This window comes from Arachis hypogaea, chromosome 13 (assembly GCF_003086295.3).
Source record: "Arachis hypogaea cultivar Tifrunner chromosome 13, arahy.Tifrunner.gnm2.J5K5, whole genome shotgun sequence".
Taxonomy (NCBI): Eukaryota; Viridiplantae; Streptophyta; class Magnoliopsida; order Fabales; family Fabaceae; genus Arachis; species Arachis hypogaea.
The window spans coordinates 33587284-33602486 of NC_092048.1; the positions used below are offsets into that span (position 1 = coordinate 33587284).

At 39.0% G+C, this 15203-nt stretch overlaps 1 non-coding gene across 1 annotated transcript; it reads right to left on the reverse strand.

Moving 5' to 3' along the window:
- Window positions 1-3009: 3009 nt before the first annotated feature.
- Window positions 3010-3117, reverse strand: LOC112738781 (small nucleolar RNA R71). The gene has a single exon (XR_003169729.1). It is a non-coding gene; the product is annotated as a small nucleolar RNA R71 (small nucleolar RNA).
- Between the last annotated feature and the right edge of the window lie 12086 nt (window positions 3118-15203).

Genomic DNA, 15203 nt, shown 5'->3' on the forward strand with positions numbered 1-15203 from the left:
GGTGTCCACACATAGTAAAGAGCCATAATAATGATTCCATACAATAACAAAGAGTACTACATTAATGTGATCACAATTTCGTCCACCAATTAGCCGTGCCGTGACAGGGCATTGGATCATTTTCCCGAGAGATGACCGAAAGTAGCCATTGACAGTGGTGATGTATCACATAAAGCCAGCCATGGAAAGGAGTAAGACTGATTGGATGAAGATAGCAGGAAAGCAGAGGTTCAGAGGAACGAAAAGCATCTCCATTCGCTTATCTGAAATTCCTACCAATGATTTACATAAGTACCTCTATCCCTATTCTATTATTTATTATTTGAAAACACCATTATCAATTTATATCTGCCTGACTGAGATTTGCAAGGTGACCATAGCTTGCTTCATACCAACAATCTCCGTGGGATTCGACCCTTACTCACGTAAGGTATTACTTGGACGACCCAGTGCACTTGCTGGTTAGTTGTATCGAAGTTGTGAACCATGGTATTGGCACCATGTTCTTGGTGCCATTGCCAGGGAAAGAAAGAGCCATGAATTCTACATAATTAAAGTGTAATCACGATTACGCGTACCAAGTTGCTCACGTTGCCAGGGATTGTTCGAGCCTGGACATCACAATTTCGTGCACCAAGTTTTTGGCATCGTTGCCGGGGATTGTTCGAGTTTGGACAACTGACGGTTCATCTTGTTGCTCAGATTGGGTAACTTTCTTTTCGTTTACTTTTCAAAAATTTTTCAAAAATATTTCAAAAAAAATTTTTTTCATCTGTTTTCGAAAAAAAAAATAAAAAAAAGAGAGGGTTTTAAAATAAAAATGTTTTCAAAAATATATTTTCCTTTCAGAATTTTTAAGAATGAATTCTAGTGTTTCATGGAGCATGTTGAAGCCTGGCTGGCTGTAAAGCCATGTCTAATTCCTTTGGAAATGAGTATGTCAGGCGTGTCATGTCTGAGTTACATACTAAAGCTTGGCTGGCTATTAAGCTATGCCTGACCCTTTGATTGGAGCTTTAGAGTATAAGATTCCTGGAATTCATATTAAAAATTTTGGAATCCTTATTTTCTTTTTCAAAATAATTTTTCAAAAAATATAAAATAAAAATCCAAAAAAATTAGAAAATCATAAAAATCAAAAATATTTTTGTGTTTCTTGTTTGAGTCTTGAGTCATATCATAAGTTTGGTGTCACTTGCATATGCATCTTGCATTTTTTCGAAAATTTCATGCATTCATAGTGTTCTTCATGATCTTCAAGTTGTTCTTGGAAAGTCTTCTTGTTTGATCTTGATGATTTTTTCTTTTGTGTTGTATGGTGTTTATCATATGCATTCTTGAATTCTTAGTGCGTAAGCATTAAAGAATTCTAAGTTTGGTGTCTTGCATGTTTTCTTTGCATTAAAAATTTTTCAAAATTGTGTCTATGATGTTCATCTTGACATTCATAGTGTTCTTGGTGTTCATCTTGACATTCATAGCATTCTTGCATGCATTCATTGTTTTGATTTAAAAATTTCATGCATTGCATAATTTTCATGTTTTTCATAAAAATTTCAAAAATCAAAAAAATATCTTTCCCTTTTTCTCTCATTAAATTCGAAAATTGAGTTGACTTTTTCAAAAATTTTTAAAATCAAGTTGTTTCTTATGAGTCAAATCAAATTTTCAGTTTGAAAATCTTATCTTTTTCAAAATCTTTTTCAAAAATCAAATCTTTTTCAAAATTCTTAGTTATTTTCGAAAATTCCAAAAATATTTTTCAAAAATCTTTTTCTTATTTTTATATCAAATTTTTGAAAATAACATAATCAATTAATGTTTTGATTCAAAAATTTGAAGTTTGTTACTTACTTGTTAAGAAAGATTCAAACTTTAAGTTCTAGAATCATATCTTGTGATTTCTTATGAATCAAGTCATTAATTGAGATTTTAAAAATCAAATCTTTTTCAAAACTAATTCCTATCATATCTTTTCAAAATATCTTCTTATCTTACCTTTTTCAAAAAGTTGGTTTCAAAATATCTTTTCTAACTTCCTAACTTCTTATCTTTTCAAAATTTGTTTCAACTAACTAACTAACTTTTTGTTTGTTTCTTAACTTTTTCAAAACTACCTAACTAACTCTCTCTCTCTCTAATTTTCGAAAATATCTTCCCTCTTTTTCAAAAATTTCTTTTTAATTAACTAATTATTCTTATTTTTATTTTTAATTTTCAAAAACCATTTTCGAAAATCACTAACTCTTTTTCAAAATAATTTTCGAAAATTATCCCTCCCCTATCTTATTCTATTTATTCATTCATATCCTAACATCTCATCTCACATCTCTGCCATCCTCACAGTTGTGTTTCTTCCATTATATTACATTCTTTGTCTCCCCCTCTTCTTCTACTCACACAAGGATCCCTATACTGTGGTATAAAGGATCCATATTATTATTATTATTTTTTCTGTGCCCTCTTCTTTGTCATATGAGCAGGAGCAAGGACAAGAATATCCTTGTTGAAGCAGATCCAGAACCTGAAAGGACTCTGAAGAGAAAATTAAGAGAAGCTAAATTATAACAATCCAGAGATAACCTTTCAGAAATTTTCGAACAGGAAGAGGAGATGGCAGCCGAAAATAATAATAATGTAAGGAAGATGCTTGGTGACTTTACTGCACCTAATTCCAATTTACATGGAAGAAGCATCTCCATTCCTGCCATTGGAGCAAACAACTTTGAGCTGAAACCTCAATTAGTTTCTCTGATGCAGCAGAACTGCAAGTTTCATGGACTTCCATCTGAAGATCCTTTTCAGTTCTTAACTGAATTCTTGCAGATATGTGATACTGTTAAGACTAATGGAGTAGATCCTGAAGTCTACAGGCTCATGCTTTTCCCTTTTGCTGTAAGAGACAGAGCTAGATTATGGTTGGATTCTCAACCCAAAGACAGCCTGAACTCTTGGGATAAGCTGGTCACGGCTTTCTTAGCCAAGTACTTTCCTCCTCAAAAGCTGAGCAAGCTTAGAGCTGATGTTCAAACCTTCAGACAGAAAGAAGGTGAATCCCTCTATGAAGCTTGGGAAAGATACAAACAGTTGACCAAAAAGTGTCCTTCTGACATGCTTTCAGAATGGACCATCCTGGATATATTCTATGATGGTTTATCTGAGCTATCAAAGATGTCACTGGACACTTCTGCAGGTGGATCCATTCACCTAAAGAAAACGCCTGCAGAAGCTCAAGAACTCATTGACATGGTTGCTAATAACCAGTTCATGTACACTTCTGAAAGGAATCCTGTGAGTAATGGGACGCCTATGAAGAAGGGAGTTCTTGAAGTTGATACTCTGAATGCCATATTGGCTCAGAATAAAATATTGACTCAGCAAGTCAATATGATCTCTCAGAGTCTGCATGGAATGCAAGCTGCATCCAACAGTACTCAAGAGGCATCTTCTGAAGAAGAAGCTTATGATCCTGAGAACCCTGCAATAGCAGAGGTAAATTATTTAGGTGAACCTTATGGAAACACCTATAACTCATCATGGAGAAATCATCCAAATTTCTCATGGAAGGATCAAAAGCCTCAACAAGGCTTTAATAATGGTGGAAGAAACAGGTTTAACAATAATAAACCTTTTCCATCATCCACTCAGCAACAGATAGAGAACTCTGAACAAAATGCTTCTAATTTAGCAAATCTAGTCTCTGATCTATCTAAGGCCACTGTGAGTTTCATGAATGAAACCAGGTCTTCCATTAGAAATTTGGAAGCACAAGTGGGCCAGCTGAGTAAAAGGATCACTGAAATCCCTCCCAGTACTCTCCCAAGCAATACAGAAGAGAACTCAAAAGGAGAGTGCAAGGCCATTGACATAAGCAAAATGGCCGAACCCAATGAGGGAGAGGAGGACGTGAATCCCAAGGAGGAAGATCTCCTGGGACGTCCAGTGACCAATAAGGAGCTTCCCTCTGAGGAACCAAAGGAATCTGAGGCTCATCTAGAGACCATAGAGATTCCATTGAACCTCCTTATGCCCTTCATAAGCTCGGATGAGTATTCCTCTTCTGAAGAGAATGAGGATGTTACTGAAGAGCAAACTGCCAAGTTTCTTGGTGCAATCATGAAGCTAAATGCCAAATTATTTGGCATTGATACTTGGGAAGTTGAACCTCCCTTGTTCATCAATGAACTAAGTGATATGGATCAACTGACATTGCCTCAGAAGAGACAAGATCCTGGAAAGTTCATAATACCTTGTACTATAGGCACCATGATCTTTAAGGCTCTGTGTGACCTTGGTTCAGGGATAAACCTCATGCCCCTCTCTGTAATAGAGAAACTGGGAATCTATGGGGTGCAAGATGCTAAAATCTCATTAGAGATGGCAGACAATTCAAGAAAACAGGCTTATGGACAAGTAGAGGACGTGTTAGTAAAGGTTGAAGGCCTTTACGTCCCTGCTGATTTCATAGTCCTGGATACTGGAAAGGAAGAGGATGAATCCATCATCCTAGGAAGACCTTTCCTGGCCACAGCAAGAGCTGTGATTGATGTTGACAGAGGTGAAATAGTCCTTCAATGGAATGAGGACTCCCTTGTGTTTGAAACTCAAGGATCTCCCTCTGCAACCATGGAGAGGAAGCATGAAAAGCTTCTCTCAAAGCAGAGTCAACCCAAGCCCCCATAGTCAAACTATAAGTTTGGTGTTGGGAGGCCACAACCAAACTCTAAGTTTGGTGTTGAACTCCCATATCCAAACTCTAAGTTTGGTGTTGGAGAGTCTCAACAAAGCTCTGCACATCTGTGAGGCTCCATGAGAGCCCACCGTCAAGCTATTGACATTAAAGAAGCGCTTGTTGGGAGGCAACCCAATTTTTATTTATCTAACTATATTTTCCTTAGTTATATGTCTTTGTAGGTTCATGATCATGTGGAGTCACAAAATAAATATAAAAATTGAAAACGGAATCAAAAATAGCAGAAGAAAAATCACACCCTGGAGGAGCATCTGTCTGGCATTCAGCACCAGAACAGAGCATGGTGCTGGCGCTGAACGCCCAAAATGGGCAGCTTCTGGGCGCTGAACGCCAGAACAGGCATGGTTCTGGCGTTCAACGCCAGAAATGGCACACAAATGGGCGTTGAACGCCCAAAATGGCCACCAACCTGGCGCTGAACGCCCAGAGTTGTATGCAAAGGCATTTTTACATGCCTAATGGGTGCAGGGATGTAAATCCTTGAACACCTTAGGATCTGTGGACCCCACAGGATCCACTCAGGATCTGTGGACCCCACAGGATCCCCACCTACCTCTACTCACTTCTTCTCACCACTCTCTTTCACACAACCCCATAAACACTCTTCCTCAAAAACCCTTCACCAATCACCTCAAACTCTCTTCCCCATCACCTCTTCACCACTCACATCCATCCACTCTTCCCCATAAACCCACCTCATAAACTCCACCTACCTTCAAAAATTCAAAACCAATTTCCCACCCAAACCCACCCATATGGCCGAAACCTTTCCCCCCTCCCTTCCCTATATAAAGCCCTCTATTCTTCATCAAATTCACACACCACAACCATCTCTTCTCCTCTTGGCCGAAACCACATCTCCCTCTCCCTCTCCATATTTCTTTTTCTTCTTCTTCTATTCTTTTGTTTATTTCTCGAGGGCAAGCAATATTCTAAGTTTGGTGTGGTAAAAGCATAGCTTTTTTATTTTTCCATTACCATTGATGGCACCTAAGACCGGAGAATCCTCTAGAAAGGGGAAAGGGAAGACAAAAGCTTCCACATCCGAGTCATGGGAGATGGAAAGGTTCATCTCCAAAGTCCATCAAGACCACTTCTATGATGTTGTGGCCAAGAAGAAGGTGATCCCCGAGGTCCCTTTCAAACTCAAAAGAAATGAGTATCCGGAGATCCGACATGAAATTCAAAGAAGAGGTTGGGAAGTTCTAACAAATCCCATCCAACAAGTCGGCATCCTAATGGTTCAAGAGTTCTATGCTAATGCATGGATCACCAAGAACCATGATCAAAGTAAGAACCCGGATCCAAAGAACTATGTTACAATGGTTCGGGGGAAATACTTAGATTTTAGTCCGGAGAATGTGAGGTTGGCGTTTAACTTGCCCATGATGCAAGGAGATGAACGCCCCTACACTAGAAGGGTCAACTTTAATCAAAGGTTGGACTAAGTCCTTATGGACATATGTGTAGAAGGAGCTCAATGGAAGATTGACTCCAAAGGCAAGCCGGTTCAACTAAGAAGATTGGACCTCAAGCCTGTAGCTAGAGGATGGTTGGAGTTCATTCAATTCTCAATCATTCCCACTAGCAACCGGTCTGAAGTTACTATAGACCGGGCCATCATGATCCATAGCATCATGATTGGAGAAGAGGTGGAAGTTCATGAGATTATACCTCAAGAACTCTACAAGGTGGCTGACAAGTCCTCCACTATGGCAAGGTTAGCCTTTCCTCACCTCATTTGCCACCTATGCAATTCGGCTGGGATTGACATAGAGGGAGATATCCTCATTAAAGAGGACAAGCCCATCACTAAGAAAATGATGGAGCAAGCAAGAGAGCCCAGTCATGGAGCTCAAGAGGCGCAAGAAGCTCATTTACATGAGATCCCGGAGATGCCTCAAATGCACTTTCCTCCACAAAATTATTGGGAGCAAATCAACACCTCCCTAGGAGAATTGAGTTCCACTATGGGACAACTAAGGGTGGAACATCAAGAGCACTCCATCATGCTTCATGAAATAAGAGAAGATCAAAAAGCAATGAGGGAGGAGCAACAAAAACAAGGAAGAGACATAGAAGAGCTCAAGGACATCATTGGTTCCTCAAGAAGGAAACGCCACCATCACTAAGGTGGATTCATTCCTTGTTCTTCTTTCTTCTGTTTTTCGTTTTCTATGTTATGTGCTTATCTATGTTTGTGTCTTCATTACATGATCATTAGTAGTAGTAATTATGTCTTAAAGTTATGAATGTCCTATGAATCCATCACCTCTCTTAAATAAAAAAATGTTTTAAAAGAACAAGAAGTACATGAGTTTCGAATTTATCCTTGAACTTAGCTTAATTATATTGATGTGGTGACAATGCTTCTTGTTTTCTGAATGTATGCTTGAACAGTGCATATGTCTTTTGAAGTTGTTGTTTAAGAATGTTAAATATGTTGGCTCTTGAAAGAATGATGACTAGGAGACATGTTATTTGATAATCTGAAAAATCATAAAAATGATTCTTGAAGCAAGAAAAAGCAGCAAAGAACAAAGCTTGCAGAAAAAAAAATAGGCGAAAAAAAAAAAGAAAGAAAAAGAAAAAAGCAAGCAGAAAAAGCCAAAAGCTCTTAAAACCAAGAGGCAAGAGCAAAAAGCCAATAACCCTTAAAACCAAAAGGCAAGGCCAAATAAAAAGGATCCCAAGGCTTTGAGCATCAGTGGATAGGAGGGCCTAAAGGAATAAAATCATGGTCTAATCGGCTAAACCAAGCTGTCCCTAACCATGTGCTTGTGGCGTGTAGGTGTCAAGTGAAAACTTGAGACTGAGCGGTTAAAGTCAAGGTCCAAAGCAAAAGAAGAGTGTGCTTAAGAACCCTGGACACCTCTAATTGGGGACTTTAGCAAAGCTGAGTCACAATCTGAAAAGGTTCACCCAATTATGTGTCTGTGGCATTTATGTATCCGGTGGTAATACTGGAAAACAAAGTGCTTAGGGCCACGGCCAAGACTAATAAAGAAGCTGTGTTCAAGAATCATCATACTGAACTAGGAGAATCAATAACACTATCTGAACTCTGAGTTCCTATAGATGCCAATCATTCTGAACCTCAATGGATAAAGTGAGATGCCAAAACTATTCAAGAGGCAAAAAGCTATAAGTCCCGCTCATTTGATTGGAGCTATGTTTCAATGATAGTTTAGAATTTATAGTATATTCTCTTCTTTTTATCCTATTTGATTTTCAGTTGCTTGGGGACAAGCAACAATTTAAGTTTGGTGTTGTGATGAGCGGATAATTTATACGCTTTTTGACATTGTTTTTAGTATGTTTTTAGTAGAATCTAGTTACTTTTAGGGATATTTTCATTAGTTTTTATGTTAAATTCACATTTCTGAACTTTACTAGGAGTTTGTGTATTTTTCTGTGATTTCAGGTATTTTCTGGCTGAAATTGAGGGATTTGAGCAGAAATCAGATTCAGAGGTTGAAGAAGGACTGCTGATGCTGTTGGATTCTGACCTCCTGCACTCAAAGTGGATTTTTTGGAGCTACAGAACTCGAAATGGCGCGCTTCCAATTGCGTTGGAAAGTAGACATCCAGGGCTTTCCAGCAATATATAATAGTCCATACTTTGGCCAAGAATAGACGACGTAAACTGGCGTTCAACGCCAGCTTTCTACCCAAATCTGGCGTCCAGCGCCAGAAAAGGATCCAAAACCAGAGTTGAACGCCAGAAATGGATCAAAACCTAGCGTTCAACTCCACAAATGGCCTCTGCACGTGCAACACTTAAAGCTCAGCCCAAGTACACACCAAGTGGGCCCCGGAAGTGGATTTATGCATCAATTACTTACTCATGTAAACCCTAGTAGCTAGTTTATTATAAATAGGACCTTTTACTATTGTATTAGGTATCTTTGGTCTCAGTTTTAATCCATTATTCATCTTAGGAGACTATTGATCACGTTTTAGGGGGCTGGCCATCTCGGCCATGCCTGGACCTTTCACTTATGTATTTTCAACGGTAGAGTTTCTACACTCCATAGATTAAGGTGTGGAGCTCTGCTGTTCCTCAAAGATTAATGCAAAGTACTACTGTTTTCTATTCAATTCTTATTATTTCGCTTCTAAGATATCCATTCGCACCCAAGAACGTGATGAAGGTGATGATTATGTGTGACGCTCATCACCATTCTCCCCTATGAACACGTGCCTGACAAACACTTCCGTTCTACATGAAATAAGCTAGAATGAATCTCTTAGATCTCCTAACCAGAATCTTCGTGGTGTAAGCTAGAATGATGGCGGCATTCAAGAGAATCCGGAAGGTCTAAACCTTGTCTGTGGTATTCCGAGTAGGATTCAATGACTGAATGACTGTGACGAGCTCCTAACTCGCGATTGCAAGGCGTTAGTGACATACGCAAAAGGATAGTAAATCCTATTCCAGCATGATCGAGAACCGACAGATGAATAGCCGTGCCATGACATGGTGTGTGAGCATATTATTCACTGAGAGGATAAGATGAAGCCATTGGCAAGGGTGATGCCTCCAGACGATTAGCCGTGCCGTGACAGGGCATTGGATCATTTTCCCGAGAGATGACCGAAAGTAGCCATTGACAGTGGTGATGTATCACATAAAGCCAGCCATGGAAAGGAGTAAGACTGATTGGATGAAGATAGCAGGAAAGCAGAGGTTCAGAGGAACGAAAAGCATCTCCATTCGCTTATCTGAAATTCCTACCAATGATTTACATAAGTACCTCTATCCCTATTCTATTATTTATTATTCGAAAACACCATTATCAATTTATATCTGCCTGACTGAGATTTGCAAGGTGACCATAGCTTGCTTCATACCAATAATCTCCGTGGGATTCGACCCTTACTCACGTAAGGTATTACTTGGACGACCCAGTGCACTTGCTGGTTAGTTGTATCGAAGTTGTGAACCATGGTATTGGCACCATGTTCTTGGTGCCATTGCCAGGGAAAGAAAGAGCCATGAATTCTACATAATTAAAGTGTAATCACGATTACGCGTACCAAGTTGCTCACGTTGCCAGGGATTGTTCGAGCCTGGACATCACAATTTCGTGCACCATTGATGTATTTCTCCGCTCGTTCCTGCACTTCGTCCAGAGATGTGGGGTACTTCTTTGATATAGATTGGCTAAAAGGTCCCTCTCTTAGGCCATTGATGAGGCCCATGATGGCGGCCTCTGTTGGTAGGCTTTGTATGTCTAGGTATGTTTTGTTGAATCTTTCCATGTAGTTGCGAAGGCTTTCCCGATCTCCTTGCTTGATTCCTAATAGGCTGGGGGTATGCTTAGCCTTATCTTTTTGGATGGAGAATCTGGCCAGGAAATTTTTGGCTAAGTCATCAAAGCTTGAAATGGACTTCGGAGGTAGGTTGTCGAACCATCTGATTGCTGTCTTTGTAAGAGTCGTTGGAAAAGCTTTGCAGCGAACTACATCTGAGGCATCGGTGAGGTACATTCTACTTCTGAAATTGCTGAGGTGATGGATGGGATCTGTAGTGCCATCGTACAAAGTCATATCCGGAAGTTTGAAGTCCTTAGAGATTTTGGTCTTCATGATATCCCTAGTGAATGGATCTTGATCCTTGCGAGAGTTATCCTCAGGGGTGGACCGAGTAGCTTTGGCTTTGAGATCGGTTTTGAGTTTTAGAAGTTTATCTTCTAATTTTTGGCGTCGCCTTACTTCTCTTTGTAGATCCTTTCTAACTTCTCGTTGGTGCTGGGTTTCTTTTTCAAGTTACTTTAAACGATCTTGAAGCACTTCTATCACTCCCGGATTTGATGAGTTTTTGTCCCTGTTAGATTCCGGGGTATCTTTCAGCGTATTGCCCGCATTTTTGTGCGGTGTTCTATCCTCTAGATCTGAATCGTGGTCGTTGTCATGGTCGTCCGCCATGATGATGGGATGACTTCCAAGTTCCCCGGCAACGGCGCCAATGTTCCGAGGGTTACCTGAAACTATAGGTCGATCTTGGATGAGATCTTCTGTACTGGTCGGAGATGACGTGTCCGACTTGTTGGACTGGATGCGCTGCTGATCCTTCATCACCGGAGGGTGGTGGTACGTGCAAGGGACTCCGATGCTTAAGTTAGCAAGGGTATTAAGTAGGTTTTTAGTAGAATCAGAGTATGAGTTATACCTGGGTGCTCCAGTGTATTTATAATAGTGTGGAGTGACCTTCTTAGATAAGATAAGTTAGTTATTTTATCTTATCTTATCTTATCTTTGAGTGAGGTCAGCTTATCTTCAAGGGAACCACCCTTTTCTCTGTAGGCTTGGGATGCCTTTGGATTTGGGTCGTATTCCTTAAGTTGGGCCCTTTTTTGGGCTTTCCTGTCGATTAGGCCGAACTCTTTGAGTAGAGGTCGGATAGCCTGACCTGAAGAGGTCGGTCGCTTTGTTACTGAACATCCCGGATCGGATAGCTCGACCCAGGGTGTGAACACTTACCAATGGCAATTATTTTACCTTTACTATTATCTCCAAAAGTGACAAATCCTCCATTATACTTGTTGAGTTTAATGAAGAAAGTATCCCTTCCGGTCATATGCCTTGAACATCCACTATCAAGATACCACATGTCCATTTTCTTCTTGGATGCAAGGCAAACCTGCATGTTCTTCAACTAACCTTAGGTATCCAAATCCATTTGGATCCTTTGATGTGAAATCTTCTTGGTTTCCTAAGAGCATTATAATCATGAACAACTTTATATAATTTACTATCATTATCAAAAGACTTAAGAAAGATGAAACATTGAGGAGGATCATGACCATTTCTATTACACTTGTAGCAATGATTCCTGCTTACTGATTTTTGAGTTTTGCTGAATCCTTTTGGTTTGAAAACCTTGGAAGAGGAGGCTTCAGATTTTTTAAAGTTTTGTTTGAAAACAGCCTTGTTTTCCTCTATGAATCCAAGTCCAGATTTTTCAGATCCAAACCTTTGACTAGCAAGTAGTTTGTTCAAATTTTGAGAACCTTGAACAAACTTTGCTAAGTCTTCATTCAAATTTTTTATTTGTTCATTCAGCTTTTTGTTTTCAGAAATCAAATCAGTGGAAGCAGTAACTTCATGCTTGAGTTTGAATTTTTCTAATTCAGCTCGCAAGGCAATGTTTTCTTCTTTTAAAAACTTTTCATTACTAGTTTCATTTGCCTTAACCTTTTTCAAAAGAAGATCATTTTCTGTCCTCAAAGCCTCATTTTCTTTCTTACATTTAGCATACTTATCCAAGAGTTTCTTAGAGTTCATAGAAATATTTTTGATAATGTAGTGCAGTTCATCAATAGATAAATCAGAGAGATCTACCTCATCTTCATCATTATGATCTGCCATCAGACATAGTTGAGCTTCTTGATCTGAGCTCTCTGAGCTGGTGTCGTTCTCCAAGTCCTCCCATGTTGCCATCATCACCTTCTTTTTGTCTTTCTTGGATTTTTCGCCTTTCTTAAGTTGAGGGCAATCTAACTTGAAGTGACCAAGCTCCTTGCAGTGATGGCATGTGAACTTGACTTGATCTTTCTTGACATCTTTCGATGAAGAGCTTCCTTTGCCTTTGTTTTTGTATCTCAGTAGTCTTCTCATTTTTCTTGCAAAGAGTACCATTTCTTCATCTGAGAAACTGTCATCAGATTCTTCTCCTTGGGCTGTCATTCTTGATTTTAGTGCTATACTTTTCTTTTTGTCATCTTTGTCTTGAGACATGTGAGTGGTTTCATAAGCCAGCAGCTTGCCTCTTAGCTCATCATAGGTGGTTTTGATCAAATCATTCCTTTCAGAGATGGCTGTGCTTTTCACTTCCCATTTCTTAGTAAGACTTCTCAGAATCTTCCTTACTAAGGTTTCTTCAGAGTAGTTTCTTCCCATGGCGTCCAGATTGTTGATGATTATTGAGAACCTTTCGAACATTTGATCGATGCTCTCGTCCTCCTTCATACTGAACATTTCATACTCCTTCATCAGCATGTCAATTCTGGTCTCCCTCACTTGCTTAGTGCCTTCATCAGTGAGTCTGAGCTTATCCCAGATTTCTTTAGCCGTTTTGCACCTTGACACTTTTCTGAACTCTTCAAAACTGATTGCACAGTGCATCAGGTTGGTTGCCTTGGCATTGAGTTTAACCTTCTTCTTTTCTTCATCTGTCCATTCATTGTCTTCCTTTGCCACTACTTCTCCATCAGCATTCTGTTTGGTGGGAACGTCTGGTCCATTGAGAATAATCTTCCAGATGTTGTAATTGATTGACTGCACGAAGATTCTCATTCTTTCTTTCCAGTAAGAATAGTTGCTGCCATTGAAGTAGGGAGGTCTATTATTAGACTGCCCTTCAGTGAGAGTGAAAGCCACGATGTTGGAATTCAAGTTGTTGGCCATGGATCTTTACTCCAAGCTGTGAAGCTTGTCTTCTTGAGACCTTGCTCTGGATACCAATTGATGGTTCTAGTGGAACTTGAGAAGGGGGGTTGAATCAAGTTAGCTTAAAACTTAGAGTTTCAAACTCTGTTGCAGTGGAAGCTTAAGTTGCAGGAGATTATTTGAAATTGTCTCATATGCAGAACAATAAAGAGTAGGGAAGAGAAGATGAAGACCAGCATGTATCCTGGTTCGGATTCTTTGTGCAATGAATCCTACGTCCAGTCTCCACCACAAACCATGGTGAAATTTTCACTAATCTTTCACAGATTACATACACCAATACTATTGAATTTTTCCCTAATTCAACTAGTATTCTACCCCCTAAGCTTTCAACACCAAAGCTTAGCTTCCCATAGTGCTGACCCAATTAGGAAGGAGAATCTACACATATTCAATCACCCCAAGTGCTAACCCAACTTGAAAGGGGAACTAATCCTAGTTCAACAACTCAATACATCAGAAATTTGTGGCTATTCTGTATCACTCATGTCTTTTCTCTCTTGGCTTTTCAACCTCTCAATATTTGCCTTTTCAACACAGAAAATGACACAAGATAGCCATAACAAAAAAATCAGAATTAAGCTTAAGTAGAAGAAAGAGATTTCAGCTCTATGTTTAGAGATGATGCTCTGGGTGTGTGTTCTCTCTTCCCTTTGAAATGATGGAATGAGACTTCTTATATATCTTCATCTTGCCTTGAGTTTCTGCCTCTTCCATTTCCTTGTGCCAGCTACTCGTTGGAGCTGTCCTTGCTAGCATGCAGTCCTTTCTTCATCTTGCTCCACCACCTCTGCTGTCCGAGGAGCTCGACCACTACTCCTGCTGTCCTTTGCTTGGCCTTCTTCCAAGGCATGCTCTTCTTTTTCATTTTGCTCTATTTCCCTGCTGCTGCTGCTATGTGCAAGTTTGTTTTTGCTCAACCATGATCCACAGCAGTGCTTTGCTGATGTCCTTGGGTTAGTGAGTGTGCCCTTTGTGTCCTTGCTTGCTTTTACAGAGTCACACCTGTCCTTGCATGATACAGCTGTCCTCATATTGCTTTTAGCAAATATATATATAATCATTTAATTTGCTGAACGGTGCTATGAGGAATTGTTGGACTTGTTTACTGCACTAAGGAACAATGTGAGTTGTTCTTCTATTTGTTGTGATGGGCTAATGCAGCATAAATTAGTATACTTGGGCCTACAACACTAAAGCACACATTAAACAATATTGGGCTTTCAACCCAATTGAATGTTTGTCATCATAAATTGACCCAAAATCAAACTAGGCTCAACAATAATAATTAATAAATAAGTCATTTTAGTAAATGTATTAAATTAAAAGAGAGATAAGTAATTAATTATTTTTAAATGCTATTGATATAATGCATATGATCCCTTTTTTTTGTCAGAAAAATAAATTGAATGTTGGACTATGTTACTCTCTATGAAGCACGGATATTTTGCTGAGTTGTCATGTCCGCGTGTCGAACACATTTTAAAGATGACACTCACCGACACTCGTCTTACACGCGTGTCTGCTATGTCCAACCGTGTCTTAATAAAAAGTAAAAAAAATTCTTCTCCGAACATGCTTGGACACATTTAAATACCATCACGTGTCAGTGTGTCCAGTCTTATTCTTAACATATATTCTTGAAATAAATTTTGATATAGTATATATTATTATTTATTAAAACAAAAAATATTTTAAATACTTGATATAATTAAAATAAGACCCTAAAAATAATTAAAAAAATTAATTTATATTTTGATATCAATAAAATATCAAAATATCATTATGATTTATCTAAAAAATACTTTATATTTCATATGTATGCGTGTCCCCGTGTCTTATAAAATTTTAAAATTCGCGTGTTGGCGTTTCCTGTATCGTGTCGTGTCCCTCGTTCGTGTCAGTATCCGTGCATGATATGTTACTCTTAAACTAGTGTGGGAGTATAAAATCCGTTCTTGGTTTAGTTTCTTTACAACCTGGTGAGTACTGGCGA